This window comes from Chenopodium album, chromosome 8, assembly GCF_948465745.1.
Source record: "Chenopodium album chromosome 8, dcCheAlbu1.1, whole genome shotgun sequence".
Lineage (NCBI taxonomy): Eukaryota > Viridiplantae > Streptophyta > Magnoliopsida > Caryophyllales > Amaranthaceae > Chenopodium > Chenopodium album.
Window position 1 is genome coordinate 30,545,040 of NC_137841.1, and position 15,051 is coordinate 30,560,090.

The 15,051-nt window shown below is 39.9% G+C and overlaps 1 non-coding gene across 1 annotated transcript; it reads right to left on the reverse strand.

The window, feature by feature from the left end:
- Positions 1-143: 143 nt before the first annotated feature.
- Positions 144-251, reverse strand: LOC145557012 (small nucleolar RNA R71). The gene has a single exon (XR_014092095.1). It is a non-coding gene; the product is annotated as a small nucleolar RNA R71 (small nucleolar RNA).
- Between the last annotated feature and the right edge of the window lie 14,800 nt (positions 252-15,051).

The following is a 15,051-nucleotide window of genomic DNA, read 5'->3' on the forward strand; positions in this document are numbered from 1 at the left end:
ACATTTGTATGCACCTTTTCCGGCAATCTCTCACCGGACGAGCAAAGAAATGGCTAAAGCAAGTAAAGCCTAACACTCTCACAACATGGAGGGAGGTGGTAAAGGCATTCTTGAAGCGCTTTATCTACGAGGAGAAGACCGCCGAAATTAGAAGGAAAATTGCATCATTTGAGCAAGGTGCCGATGAAAGTCTTGGTGAAGCATTGGAGAGATTCAAAGTGTTGGTACAAGCATGTCCCCACCATGAGTACAATCAAGGGTTGCTCATGCGGTTTTTCTACGACGAATTGGAGCCCATGTCAAGAGCCAATTTGGATGCGGGGGCGGGTGGTCAATTAATCAAGATCTCTCAAAATCAAGTTGAAGCCACAATAGAAGAGGTAGCAAAGAATTACTCTTGGGGGGGCCGAAGAAGAAACGCTCCAAAGAGAGGCGATATTTACGAAATGGAGAAAGTTGATCAATTACAACATCAAATTGATCAACTAACAAAAGGGATTTCCATGTTGAACACGAGTGTGAATGCAAGTTCAAGTGGTGGAGCAAGCTCTTCTCAAGTTAACTCTTTCTCTAGTCAAAATTGTGGAGGAACGAACCATGATACATCCTATTGTGGAGGTTTAAGCCCCGAACATGTAGCGGCATACAACACAAGGCAAGAGGGATTTAGAGGAAGCGGCGGTGGAGTAGCTTGGAGACAACCACCACCCGAGTTTGTACCTCAACCTCAATAATGGAACCAACAAGCTCAACCTTCCTACAACTCAAACCCTCAATATCAAAATCCACCTCCAACTCAACCTCAAAACCCAAGAGGAAGCTATCCAAGGAACAACCAATATAACAATCAAACCCAAGCACCTCAAAGAAATCATCAAGAACAAGCACCTCAAGCGGAGCTAACTTAAACTCAACTCCTCCAAGCCATGCATGCGCAAATGCAATCTTTTGGGCAACAAATGCAAGGGATAAGAGCTCACGGCAAGATAGTTGATTCACAACTAGCTCAATTGGCCGAGAGAAGTCCTTTCAATTCACCATCTACTCTACCCGGACAACCACAACCTAACCCATCTCACAACCCAAAACCCGATACATGCAAGGCGATGACATTGAGGTCGGGAACTTCCTATGAAGGGGAAAATGAAGGGGATAGTGAGGAAAAGAAGGGAGGAGAGGAGAGTGTGAATGAAAACAAGGGAGGTGAGAAAGAAAAGGGTGATGAGATAAAAGGAGGTTCGGAGAAGAAGAAGCTTGACAATAAGAAGACAACTTCAATTCCTAGTGAGGCTAGGAATCTTGATGGACCGGTTCCTTTTCCCGGTCGGCTTGCGGAGAGGAAGTTGAATGATAAGTTTACAAAATTTCTTAGTGTCATGAAGAATTTGCATATCAACCTCCCTTTTCTTGAAGTTGTGACACAAATGCCATTTTACTCCAAGTTCCTCAAAGATATTCTCACCAACAAGAGGAAGCTCAATGATGAGCTAATCACCCTTCCACATCAAGTGAGTGCTCTTGTCCAACATAAGATGCCCAAGAAGGAAAAAGACTCGGGAAGTTTCACTTTGCCGGTGAAAATTGGGAACATGGAAGCTAGGGGCGCCATAGCCGATCTTGGAGCAAGTGTTAGTTTAATCCCTCTATCCATTGCTCAAAAACTCAGTATAGAGATGATCCCTACAAGGAAGACAATTCGATTGGCCGATCGGTCGGTGAAATTACCTTGTGGAGAGCTTGAGGATGTTCCAATTCAAGTGGGACACATCTACGTGCCTTGTGACTTTGTAGTGATGGATATGGAGGAAGATGTTAACTCCTTTGATATTGGGACGTGAAGCTCTTTAAAATTTGGGAGCGGTCATCAATTGCAAGAACAACACCATCACGTGTGAAGTGGCCGATGAAAAGATTGTCTTTGAGTTTTCTAAGTTGCTCAAGACCTCAATGGTTGATAAATGCTATAGAGTTGATGTTGTGAATGAAGAGCTAGATCGCTTGGGGAGTGTCGTGATGAGGCCTCAAGATCGAATGATAGAAGCTCTTACATGCAAAGAAGAGTTCCACTCTCAAGAGGCTAAAGAGTTTGTCATGTCAATGGAGGAATCATCAAAGGAGGAAGTTGAACAACAAGTTAAGATCGAGCTTGAGTCCAAGGAGGAGAAATTGGAGGAGAGTTCTAAGCCTCCTCCCAAGGTAGAACTCAAGCCCCTTCCCCCCTCTTTGAAATATGCTTTTCTTGATAAGGAGGGAAAATACCCTATTATTGTCAATGCTACCCTAGATGGTCTTAATTTGGAAAAACTTCTTGATGTTTTAAGAAAATATAGGGATGTGATAGGGTATAGCATTGATGATATTAAAAGTATTAGCCCTTCTTTATGCATGCATCGTATTCATCTTGAAGATGATCATTCCACCTCCATTGAACCTCAAAGAAGGTTGAACCCCAACCTTTAAGAGGTTGTGAAGAAAGAAATTTTGAAACTACGTGAGGCGGGCATCATCTATGCTATCCCCGATAGCAAATGGGTTAGCCCGGTTCATGTAGTTCCAAAGAAGGGTGGAATGACCATAATCAAAGATGAAAAGGGAGAGGAAATCTCCACCTGGACGGTGACCGGGTGGAGAATGTGCATTGATTATAGGAGATTGAACAAAAACACCAAGAAAGATCATTTTCCTCTCCCTTTTCATGGACCAAATGCTTGAAAGGCTTTCTAACCATGCTTTCTTTTGTTTCTTGGATGGGTATTCCGGATTTTTCCAAATCTCTATCCATCCAAGTGATCAAGAGAAAATGACTTTCACATGTCCATATGGGACATTTGCATACCGAAGAATGCCATTCGGATTATGCAATGCTCCCTCTACTTTTCAATGATGCATGACTTCCATTTTCTCTGAGATGCTTGAAAAAGAAATTGAAGTTTTCATGGGTGAATTTAGTGTTGGTGGCTCGTCTTTTGACACTTGTCTTTTTAACCTTGAAAAAGTTTTGAAAAGGTGTCAAGAGACGAGTTTGGTTTTAAAATTGGGAAAAGTGCCATTTTATGGTCGAGGAGGGCATTGTCCTCGGCCATAAGGTTTCAAAAAAGGGCATTGAGGTTGATCTGGCCAAGGTTTCGGTGATTGAAAAGTTGCCCCCTCCTACCTCCATCACAGGGGTACGGGCTTTTCTTGGGCATGCCGGTTTTTACCGGAGGTTTATCAAAGATTTTTCTTCAATCGCCAAACCTTTGACCGAATTACTCAAAAAAGAGGTTGTTTTTAGCTTCAATTAGGCTTGACTTGAGGCGTTTCGTAAGCTCAAGGAAGCTCTCACTTCTTCTCCCGTTGTGCAAGCTCTGGATTGGAGCTTGCCTTTTGAGCTAATGTGCGATGCTAGTGACTTTGCAGTAGGTGTCGTTCTTGGTAAAAAAAACAAGGAAAATCATGTGTCATCTACTATGCAAGTAGGACTCTAGATGAGGCTCAAAAGAACTACACAACAACGGAGAAAGAGATGTTAGCGGTAGTGTTTGTTTGCATTCTATAAGTTTCGGTCCTATCTTATATACTGATGTGAATTATTGATCCGAAAATCAACAAAACACAAGGGATATGTTTAAGTCTAATTCTATACAGGAAATCCACCAAGAATTAAACAAAAACTAAGATTAATCAATTAAGAATCCACCTAATTAATCAATCCAAACGAATGTTTTAACTAAAACAAGCAAAACAGCAATTGATCGCAATCAACCAAAACTCAAGTATGCAACTTAAGAAATAAATCTGAATATTAATCTATGTATATTTATTTGTGTGTTTACAGCCCTATTTATAAGACTTAGTTTACCTAGGAAGATTAGGACAAGTCCCTAATTCAATCCTAATTAAACTAGAATTCTAACTTGCTTGAAGAGCAAGCACCTTGGCGCACAAGCATACACCAAACTGATTTATTTTGCTAACTAACTGATTTTTAAAGCAACTAAATAAATAAATAAAAATTAAAGAATTAAATAAAGATTAAAGATCCTAATGCTTGAACCAAGAAAAACCCTTTCAAGTGAAAGGTAAAAACTTGTAAGCAAAATCTAAGTAAAGAAAATTCAAGAAAGTTCAAGAAAGTGAACTAGACTCCAAGAAAAGCCACTAAGCAAACCGTGGCTTTGCTTTGATATCCAAGAAAGTGTCCATGCAATGCTTGGCTTGAATCAATGTTTAGGGACAAGCTATCTTGATGCATGATAAGCAAATCTTGGAAGTTCTCCATGCTTAGACTTGCATCATCCTCCTCTTCTTCGAAAGAATTTGTCCTCAAATCTCGAAGTTCTTCATCAGGAATATACTTAGCCAAATCGCCAACATTGAATGTAGCACTAACTCCATATTCTCTCGGAAGTTCTAACTTATAAGCATTGTCATTGATCTTCTCAATAATCTTGAAAGGACCTTCACTTCTAGGCATCAACTTATTCTTGCGTTTTCCTGGAAATCTTTCCTTTCTCAAATGTAACCATACCAAGTCTCCAACATTGTAACCTTGTTGCTTTCTATGCTTGTTTGCTCTAGCTTTGTACATGTCATTTACTTTCTCTATTATTGTTCGAACTTGAGCATGTAATTTCAGCATACTCTTCAACTTAGACTCGGCATCTTTGTGAATTAACTCACCCTTAGGCAATGGAACAAGATCAATTGGAAGTTTTGGATTGACTCCATAGACTACCTCAAAAGGACTATGTTTGGTAGCATATGTAGGTGATCTATTATAAGCAAACTCCGCATGAGCTAACTTGATGTCCCAATCCTTTTGTGTCTTACTCACTAACCCACGCAAAAGCGCACCAAGAGTACGATTAGTAACCTCGGTTTGTCCATCAGTTTGTGGATGGTAAGATGTACTAAAGAGCAATTTAGTTCCCACAAGCTTCCATAGAGACTTCCAAAAGAAACTCATGAACTTTGTATCTCGACCACTCACAATAGTTTTCGGAATTCCATGCAATCTAACAATCTCTTTGAAGTATAATTCCGCCACTTTCATAGCATCATCCACTTTGTGACAAGGAACAAAATGAGCCATCTTAGAAAACCTATCCACAACAACCATAATAGAGTCTTTCCCCCGTTGTGTTCTCGGCAATCCCACAATAAAATCCATAGAAAACAACTTTGAACCATGTAGTTCATCAAGTAGATCATCTAATCTTGGAATAGGAAATCGGTATTTGATAGTGATGTTATTCACACTCCTACTATCAATACACATGCGCCAACTCCCATCTTTCTTTGGGACAAGTAAAGTAGGCACGGCACAAGGGCTCATACTTTCCCTCACGTATCCTCTAGTCATAAGCTCTTCAATTTGCCTTTGCATCTCCTTTGTTTCTTCCGGATTACTTCTATAGGCTGCCTTATTAGGTAAGGGTGCTCCCGGAATCAAGTCAATTTGATGCTCTATCCCACGAATAGGAGGTAGTCCCGGAGGTAATTCCTTAGGAAAGACATCCTTGAATTCTTCTAAAACAGATTCCAATTCATACGGCCTCTTTGCTTGTTTATCTTGATCAATTCGAATCTCATTAGAAACAAGTATATATACCACATTGTTGCTGCAAATTTCTTTTTCTAATTCCCTCTCACTAATCAAATAAGAATTCTTCGAATTAGAGGTAACATTAGAAGACTTGTTGCTTATCAAAGGTTTTAAAGCAACCGGTCTCTCTTTTTCTCCTTTTCTCACAACATACACATTAGTCCTTCCATCAAACTTCAAAAATCTATCATATTGCCAAGGACGGCCTAATAGTATATGACAAGCATCCATAGGACAAACATCACACAAAACTTTATCATGAAATTTACCAATTGAAAAGGAGATTAAGGCTTGTTTAGTTACCTTAACATCACTCGAATTATTAAGCCAATGAAGCTTATAAGGGCTTGGATGTTCAGTAGTTGGCCACTTCAATTTGTCTACCAAAGTAGTAGATACCACATTAGTGCAACTCCCCGTGTCTATGATCATGTCACACAACCTATCTTCTACCTTGCACCTTGTAAGAAAGATTTTCTCCCTTTGATTGTTTTCCATAGGTACGGTTTTAGAGTGTAGCGCCCTTCTTAGAACCAAACTTTGACCATGAGTCTCGGGATTAATTTCGTCAATATGCCCCTCCTCTTCTTCAAAGTTTTCCTCTTCGTTCTTTTCTTCATAGTCACTACCCTGCTCACACTTAGCTTGTTCTTGTTCCCACTCTTGAGCAGTCATTACTCTTTTTGATGGACAATTAGTTGCAATGTGACCAACACTACCACACTTGAAGCACTTCCTATCTTCAACAAGCTTTTTAGGAGCTTCAAATTTTGATTTAGTCTCCTTGTAGTTCGAACTAGAACCACTTTTCTCCAAGCTGTTCTTCTCAAAAGGTTTAGTGAAACCTTTTACAAAGGGCTTAGTGTACGTCCCTTTCTTCCCCTTTATCTGTTTTTCAACTTTCAAAGCTACCTTGCAAACATCCTCAAAGGACCAATATTGTTGCAATTCAACTTTTTCAGCAATATTATCATTCAACCCCGAAATAAATCTAGCAATCTTATGCTCAACAATCTCTTCTAAGCCACATAGCATGCATAACTTTTCAAATTCACCAATATAATTCTCAACAGTCATAGAATTTTGTTTAAAAAGTTGCATCTTAAGATAAACATCTTGAATATAATCACTAGGTACGAACATTTTTTTCATGTGCTTCTTGAGTTGTTCCCAAGTTGAGATTCTTGCACGCCCCTCCTTATGCCTCTTCTTCTTTAGATTATCATACCAAAGACTAGCATAACCGGTCAGTTTTAATTCAGCCAATTTGCATCTTTTCCTTTCATCATACTCCTTGTAATCAAAGAGTGTCTCGGCCCTTCTAATCCACTCAAAGTATTTTTCAGGTTCATTCATACTCCCATTGAATTCGGGAAGATCTAATCTAAGGTTCCTATCATCATCCTTTGGTCGATCTCTCCTCCTAGGCCTTGGTGATTCATCACTTGAGGAATAATTATTTCGTGGCCTCCTTGGGTTCCTCCTTGGTTGTTCTTCCTCACTTGAACCAGAATTAGGGTTAGAATTCCCTTTCCTTGAAGAATCTCCAGCAAGAGTATCAAGCCTTTTTAATATCTCATCCATCCTTGCTGCCAACTCGTCAATTCGCCTATCTCTTCTAAGGTTTTGAGCTTGTTCTAAGGTTAATCCCCTTGGAACTTGTGGGACCTCCTCGTCACTCATGATTCCTACACAAACCAAGTCAGTTTATGCAAAAATCTTGATTAAAAGATCGAATCTTGAAGGAAAACTAGGCAACACAAAAACCGGACTCCCATCCGCAAATCAGTGCACAAACACCAAAAGTTTGAGGCTGTGTAGAACGCGTTACTCAACTAAAAATTATGAAATTTTATATGGTGATAGCTGGACGTTTTTAGAGTTCAATGCAAAAAGAATCACGCAAAAATTCCCAGCCAATTGTTCCCAGTTTAATTATTTCCGAAGTTGCGCAAACCTGCTCTGATACCAAAGATGATGTGAATTATTGATCCGAAAATCAACAAAACACAAGGGATATGTTTAAGTCTAATTCTATACAGGAAATCCACCAAGAATTAAACAAAAACTAAGATTAATCAATTAAGAATCCACCTAATTAATCAATCCAAACGAATGTTTTAACTAAAACAAGCAAAACAGCAATTGATCGCAATCAACCAAAACTCAAGTATGCAACTTAAGAAATAAATCTGAATATTAATCTATGTATATTTATTTGTGTGTTTACAGCCCTATTTATAAGACTTAGTTTACCTAGGAAGATTAGGACAAGTCCCTAATTCAATCCTAATTAAACTAGAATTCTAACTTGCTTGAAGAGCAAGCACCTTGGCGCACAAGCATACACCAAACTGATTTATTTTGCTAACTAACTGATTTTTAAAGCAACTAAATAAATAAATAAAAATTAAAGAATTAAATAAAGATTAAAGATCCTAATGCTTGAACCAAGAAAAACCCTTTCAAGTGAAAGGTAAAAACTTGTAAGCAAAATCTAAGTAAAGAAAATTCAAGAAAGTTCAAGAAAGTGAACTAGACTCCAAGAAAAGCCACTAAGCAAACCGTGGCTTTGCTTTGATATCCAAGAAAGTGTCCATGCAATGCTTGGCTTGAATCAATGTTTAGGGACAAGCTATCTTGATGCATGATAAGCAAATCTTCGAAGTTCTCCATGCTTAGACTTGCATCATATACTCAAAAGTTATTGTGTACACGGATCACATCGCAGTGCGGTATTTCATGACCAAGAAAGAAGCAAAGCCTCGCTTGATCTGTTGGGTTCTCTCTCTCCAAGACTTTCACATGGAAATGAGGGACAAAAAGGGAGCGGAGAACTATGTAGCGGATCATTTGTCTAGGCTACCTTTTGAGAACAAGGAGGATATACCGATTAATGATGAGATAGGATTCGAGGCTCTCATGGCTTTAGTGTCAACTTCTACCCCTTGGTACGCGGATATAGCCAACTATCTTGCATGTGGAGTCGTTCCCCCGTAGTATTCTTCTCAACAAAAGAAGAAGTTTTTCAAGGAAGTGAGAAGGTACTTTTGGAATGACCCATACCTATTCAAGCAATGTGGAGATGGCCTTTATCGGAAGTGTATTCCAGATCATGAAATTCAAGGAGTTCTTGAGCATTTCCACTCACTACCATGTGGAGGACATGGTGGTGTTGACAAAACAGTGGCAAATATCTGTCAATCTTTATTGTGGTGGCCGACAATGCATAGAGACGCCCACCAATTCTTTGCGCAATGTGATGGATGTCAAAGGAGCGGAGGCATTACCAAGAGGGACGAAATGCCCCAACAAAGTGTTTTAGAAGTTGAACCCTTTGATGTTTGGGGGGTGGATTTTATGGGGCCTTTCGTTTCTTCTTGTGGGAATCTATATATCTTGGTAGTGGTCGATTATGTGACGAAATGGATTGAAGCCATACCCTCACCTACCATTGATCACAAGGTTGTGCTTAAGCTTCTAAAGAAGATCATTCACTACTACAAAAAACCCCTATCGAGTCGCCTTTAAATGACCTAACGAGTCGCTTTAAAGGCAACTCCACAGCCACCGACACAATAGCTTCCAACTTTAGGAGTCGCCTCTGAGGCGACTTGATAGATTTTATATAAGTCGCCTATTAGTTGTTAGGCGACTCTATTTTTTAAGCTATTGTGTTGCTTGTGTTGAAAGAGACGACTCCATAGGTTAATCTATTGTGTTGCTTGTGTTGAAAGAGGCGACACGTAAAAAACCAACATTTTTTCCAACTATTTTTATTAGCTTTTATAATGTCAGTGTTTATGACACTGGCATGCTTGATCTCTGGTTCTTTGCCTAGAAGGTTGAAGTTCTTTCCATTATACCAAAGTTACTATTCATATACATATATATGATATTGTAACTATTCTATATACATTTTTAGAATTAACCTATCGAGTTGCATCTTACGTATTACGTGACTTATTAGGTAGTGGTCATATAATAAGCACCTAATAAGTCGGACTTTTAGAGTATCCTATATATAAGGTGCGACTTGTAAACATATCGAGTCGCCTCATACTTATTAGGCGACTTGTTATGTTGGGGTTAAAATCAACAAAGCACCTAATGAGTCGCCTAATATACATGAGATGACTTAATAGGTTTACAAGTCGCACCATATATGCATGTGACTCTATAACCCGACTTATTAGGTAGCTTAAATTAGATTTTTAAAGTCACATGTATATAAGGTGTGACTTTTTAACCTATTGAGTCGCCTTATAAATATCAGGCGACTCATTAGGTGAGAGCCATAGATAAGAAAACTCACCTATTGAGTCGCCTAATATTTATAAGGCGACTCGACAGGGTTTCGAGTCGCACCTTATGTACAGGTGACTTTGAAAATCTAATTTACACCACCAAATAAGTCGGATTATAGAGTCGCATGCATATATGGGGCAACTTGTTAACTTATCAAGTCACCTCATATATATTAGGCGACTCGTTAGGTGCTTTGTTGATTTTAACCCCAACTTAACAAGTTGCCTAATAAATATGAGGCGACTCAATAGGTTTATAAGTCGCACCTTATGTACAAGTGACTCTAAAAGTCCGACTTATTAGGGGTTTTTTGTAGTAGTGATTTTTCCTAGTTTTGGAGTTCCGAGGGTGCTAATTAGTGATGGAGGCTCCCATTTCGCCAAAAAGCAATTTGAAGCTCTTCTCAAGAGGTATGGCGTTCACCACAAGGTTGGATTACCTTACCACCCTCAAACTCAAGGACAAGTGGAGGTCTCGAATCGTGAAATCAAAAATCTTCTTGAAAGGATGGTGAACAAATCAAGGAAATATTGGTCTCTTAAACTTAATGACACACTATGGGCTCTTAGGACGGCGTACAAGACTCCAATCGGCACGACCCCCTAAAGGTTGGTCTATGGAAAGGCTTGTCACTTGCCGGTTGAGTTAGAATACAAGGTTTGGTGGGCCATCAAAGAGCTCAATATGGATTTATCGTTGGCCGGTGAGAAGAGATTGCTTAAGCTCAATGAACTTGAAGAGCTTAGAGATGATGCTTATGAGAGCTCAAGGTTATATAAGGAGAAGACCAAAAAGTGGCATGACCAACATATTCGAAACTAGAACTTTAAGGTTGGAGACAAGGTTTTGCTTTTCAACTCAAGGCTTCGTTTGTTTCCGAGTAAACTCAAATCAAAGTGGTCGGGTCCTTTTGTGATATCAAAGACTACTCCTTATGGCTCCTTTGAGTTAGATGCGGATGGTAACAAGTTTATGGTTAATGGTCATCGTTTAAAGCATTACTTTTGCAAGAAAGAAGTTGGTATCATCGAATGTATATTGCTTGATCCTTTGGATCCCAAGCCTCCCTTTTGAAAAAAAATTTTCATGGTCAAGCTAGTGACCTCATAAAGAAGCGCTTCTCAGGAGGCAACCCGAGTTTCTAACTCCTTTCTATATATTTTTTTTAAAATATTCTGATTTCACTTTTTTTTTTAATTTGAATTTGAATTTGATTTTTCCCCCTTTTGGTTGATAAGATTTTTTGAATTTGAGCAAGGATTATCTATATCGAAGATGTGAGGAGAAATAAATTAAATTTCACTCTGCGCGACCCTGTGCGGGCGCGCAGGCAATGTCAGAACCCGCACACCTTTATTTGCAAATTGGAGTTCGAGACAGAAGGTTTGCGCGACCTAGTGCACGACATCTGTGCGGGCGCACATCTACTGTCAGAACCCGCACAGCTTAATTCAAAATTGGAGATTCGAGATATAGAGTCTGCGCGACCTAGTGCAAGACTTCTGTGCGGGCGCGCAGCATTCCTGTGCGGGCGCGCAGCATTCCTGTGCGGGCGCGCAGAGCTGGGAAAATCGGGTTTTAACCCTTTCTTCCCCATTTCGTCCTCATAATTTTGAAACCCTTATTTCATGATCTCTTCTCTCTCCTCACAAACTCAAACCCTAACCTTCCAATTTCACCCATTTCTCACAAATTCCATTGATTTTCCTTCAAATCCATCAAAACTTTTCACTCTACTTACAAATTCACCCACTTTCTCCCTCCAAAATACCCAAAAATCCTCCATGTTCATGGTTTGCAAGATTAATTGAAGGTGGTGTTCTTGGAGGTTCTTAGTGGTGTTTAAGCTTCTACTAAGTGGTATAACTCTAAATTTTGCTATTTTATTACTTAGTTTCATTTGCTTATGCAAAATTTTTAGTTATTAAGCATGAATTAGCTTGAGTGAATTTCATGTGATTTTGATTTTCTTTGTTAAGGATTTGTTGGTTATTAGTGTGATATTTAGTGATTTTAGGACATTGTTGTTAACATTATTGATTTGGAAGCCATTTTCATGAAATTAAGTAGAGCAATTTTGTGTTAGTATTGACGATAATGCAACTACTTTCATGAGAATTGCTTACTATCATAATGTATTGTGATTGAGTGCTTTGTTGTTGATTCTAGTTCTCTTGGGAGCTATATTTGTGTGGTTAGTTGTTAGTACTAACCTTTTTGCAGATTGTTAAGACTTGGGTTGTTGTTGTTGTATTTCAATTATTGGTTGAGTTCGAAAGGAGTTCTCTTTTGGTTGGGTTGTTTTTTTATTGCTTGAGAACACAATGAGCAAAACGAAGAGCATAAAGGAGCCCAGATTAAGGGTTGAGGAACCGAATACTCAACAAACTCAAGCTCAAGGACCAAATGTTTCCCCTATATTGAGATTCTTGAACAAGGTCCATGCTACTTTCTTTAATGACCTTCAAGGACGAAAGTTAAATCCCTCCAGACACTATGATCAACGCTCCATGAGAGATTTGGGGATTGACGAAGACATAAGGTCGCTCCTTGACAACTTAGGGATGAGTGAGTTCATCAAGCATCAATTTCGAACATATAAGGAGCCCACCTTCGAATTCTTGGCCTCATTTGAAAAGGAGCCTTATGGGAACGACTTCCAAATTTCCTTCCAACTGTTCAACAACCAGTACACTATGACTCTTAGTGATCTTAATGTATTGTTGGATTTGAACCCCGAGGCGGACCTCCTTGCCCCTTCATTGAGCCTATTCCCTGAGTACGATGCATTTCAATGGTGGCAAACGATTACCGATTTTGAAGAGTTCAACACTAGGTATTCGGTGGCCAACCATATTATCCACCCTGTGCTCCGTATTCTACACCGCATTCTAGAGTTTGCGGTGTTTAGAAAGCAAGACTTGAGTAAGTTCTTGCAAGAAGAGCTATTTACTTTGTGGGTTGCCACTAGGGAGGAATTAAAAGGGCGGCTCAATATGGGGTACTGGTTCGTCATGTGCTGCGAGGCAATCAAGTTGGGTCACAAGATGGGAGAAATTTCCCTTGGAGGGATAATTACAAGGATTGCCAAGAAGCTTAACTATGAACGCTTCTTCCCCTCATGCACTAAAATTGGGGCCGACAAAGATCTATTCATTGACATACAATAAATGAGAAGGTCAAGGTTCCTTCAAGGAACTTCAGATACCAACAATTTTCATGCTTGGATGGTTGACCGCGAGCACCATTGTATCTTGCCTTACCCCAGCCGTACATCCTTGGAGCAGAATGCTAGGAATGTATGGAAAATCCCGCGAGACAATGGTGTGCTACCCACTGCTCTGGGTGGCGCAAGGAATATGGAAGTCGAACAACAACAACAACAACATCAAAACCAACAACAACAACAACATAATCAACAACAGCAACAACATCAATGAATGAGTAGCCTTGAACAACAAATGATAAGCATGCAACTTGGCATGCAGAGCCTAATGGAGAACCAACAGGGTATGTTTATGCAAACCCGAGCTCTCTATGGTGCAGCCGTGGATAGGGGTGAGGTCACCCCCCCCGGTAAATTACCCCTATTGGCCACCCCAACAAGTCTTGGTCCCTAGGTGGCAGGGATCACAACCTACTTGGCCATATTGGCAAGGGCCCTCCTTCCACGGTGTTTCCCGGGTAAACTACCCGACGGAAACCAGGTACGACTATCGTGCCCCCGGGGGGAGCGATTTTAGGGGTGACCCCAACTATCCATATGTCGACCCTACCCACCCTTCCCCTCTTCAGCTTCCCCCCCCCCTTTCGACCCGTTGCCTCGATGGCAACAAGACCTTTTCCGAGGTCACTATGGTTGGCCTCCGGGTTTCATCGGTGGTTGGGACCCACACGGCATCCCTCCGGGCGGTTTCTCTTACGACACCGAGGATGATGGAGGTGAAACGAAGCCGGCCCTAGTGGCCACTAGCCCCCCTTGTTCTTTATTTCTCCCCTTTGCCCCCTCCCAATGTTTTAATTTGGCGCACCGCGGACAGTGCATTGTTTTAGTGTGTGGGGGGGTGTGTAAGAGGCAAAGGGATGTTTTTTTTTTATAGTGTGGGGGAAGGCTTGTCATCGTTCTAGAGTGGGGGGGATTTCATTGTAGGTGGTAGAGCTCTCATAGTTCGGTTCGCTTTATCATGTTTTGATGTTGATTTATCTTCTTGATTGTGATGATGATGTCTCTAGGTGATTTTGATAAGCTTTTGCTAATGAATTTTCAAGTGTTTATGTAGGTGATTGCGCTCCCATGAAGAAAAATCCAAACTTCCGATAGTCCAAACTTCCTTTAATCCAATTTTTTTTTTTTTTTTTACTTCTCTTTCTATTTCTTCATTTTGTTTAAATTCCTAGTTTCTTTTTTTGTTTTTTAACTTTTTTTTATTTTATTTTAGTTTTATCTTGGTCGCTTCTTCCATTTTGGCTCACTTTTCAAGCTTAGAAATGGAGATAAAGGAAGTTAAGTGGCCAATCGAACCCCCTCGGTGAGATTGCATAATTTATCTTGTCTTCATTTCAAGCGACATTTGGTGAGACCTTTCCTCTCTTTTATTTTCTTTTTCTTTAGGTGTTTAACTTTGGTTTAGCTTAGGAAGAAGTTGAATGGTTCGAGGATGTTTGCTTTTGGTTTTATGGAACTTGAGATCGTTGATGTTATCGAACGATCACTTGTACGACGATTGGGATTTAATTGGATTATATACCTCGTATGTGAACCTTTTTTATTTCTTCCTCTTTCTTTTGTTTTGTTTTCCCCTTTTTGTGTTACAAGCATAATTATGACAATTTGAAATGATTTTTGATGTGTAATTTTCTCACTCTTTTAGATTGGTTTGCCTCTCTTGACGATGAGTCTTTGAATGTTTATCTTCCTAGTTGATGAGGGTTTACACGGTTTGAGAATGCCTTTGGTTGAATTAGACACATTGTAAGCTAAGGTATCCCGGTTTAGAATTTTTGAGGACGTTTGAACCCCTAGTTAACGTTAAAGTGGTAAGATGGTGATGCTCTCTATGGTGGATATGATTCCCTTTGTTGGTATTCGCTATATTTTTTATCCCGTGTGAACGTCATTTGTTCTAGCCTTCATCATACTTGTGAGCGGCATTTAG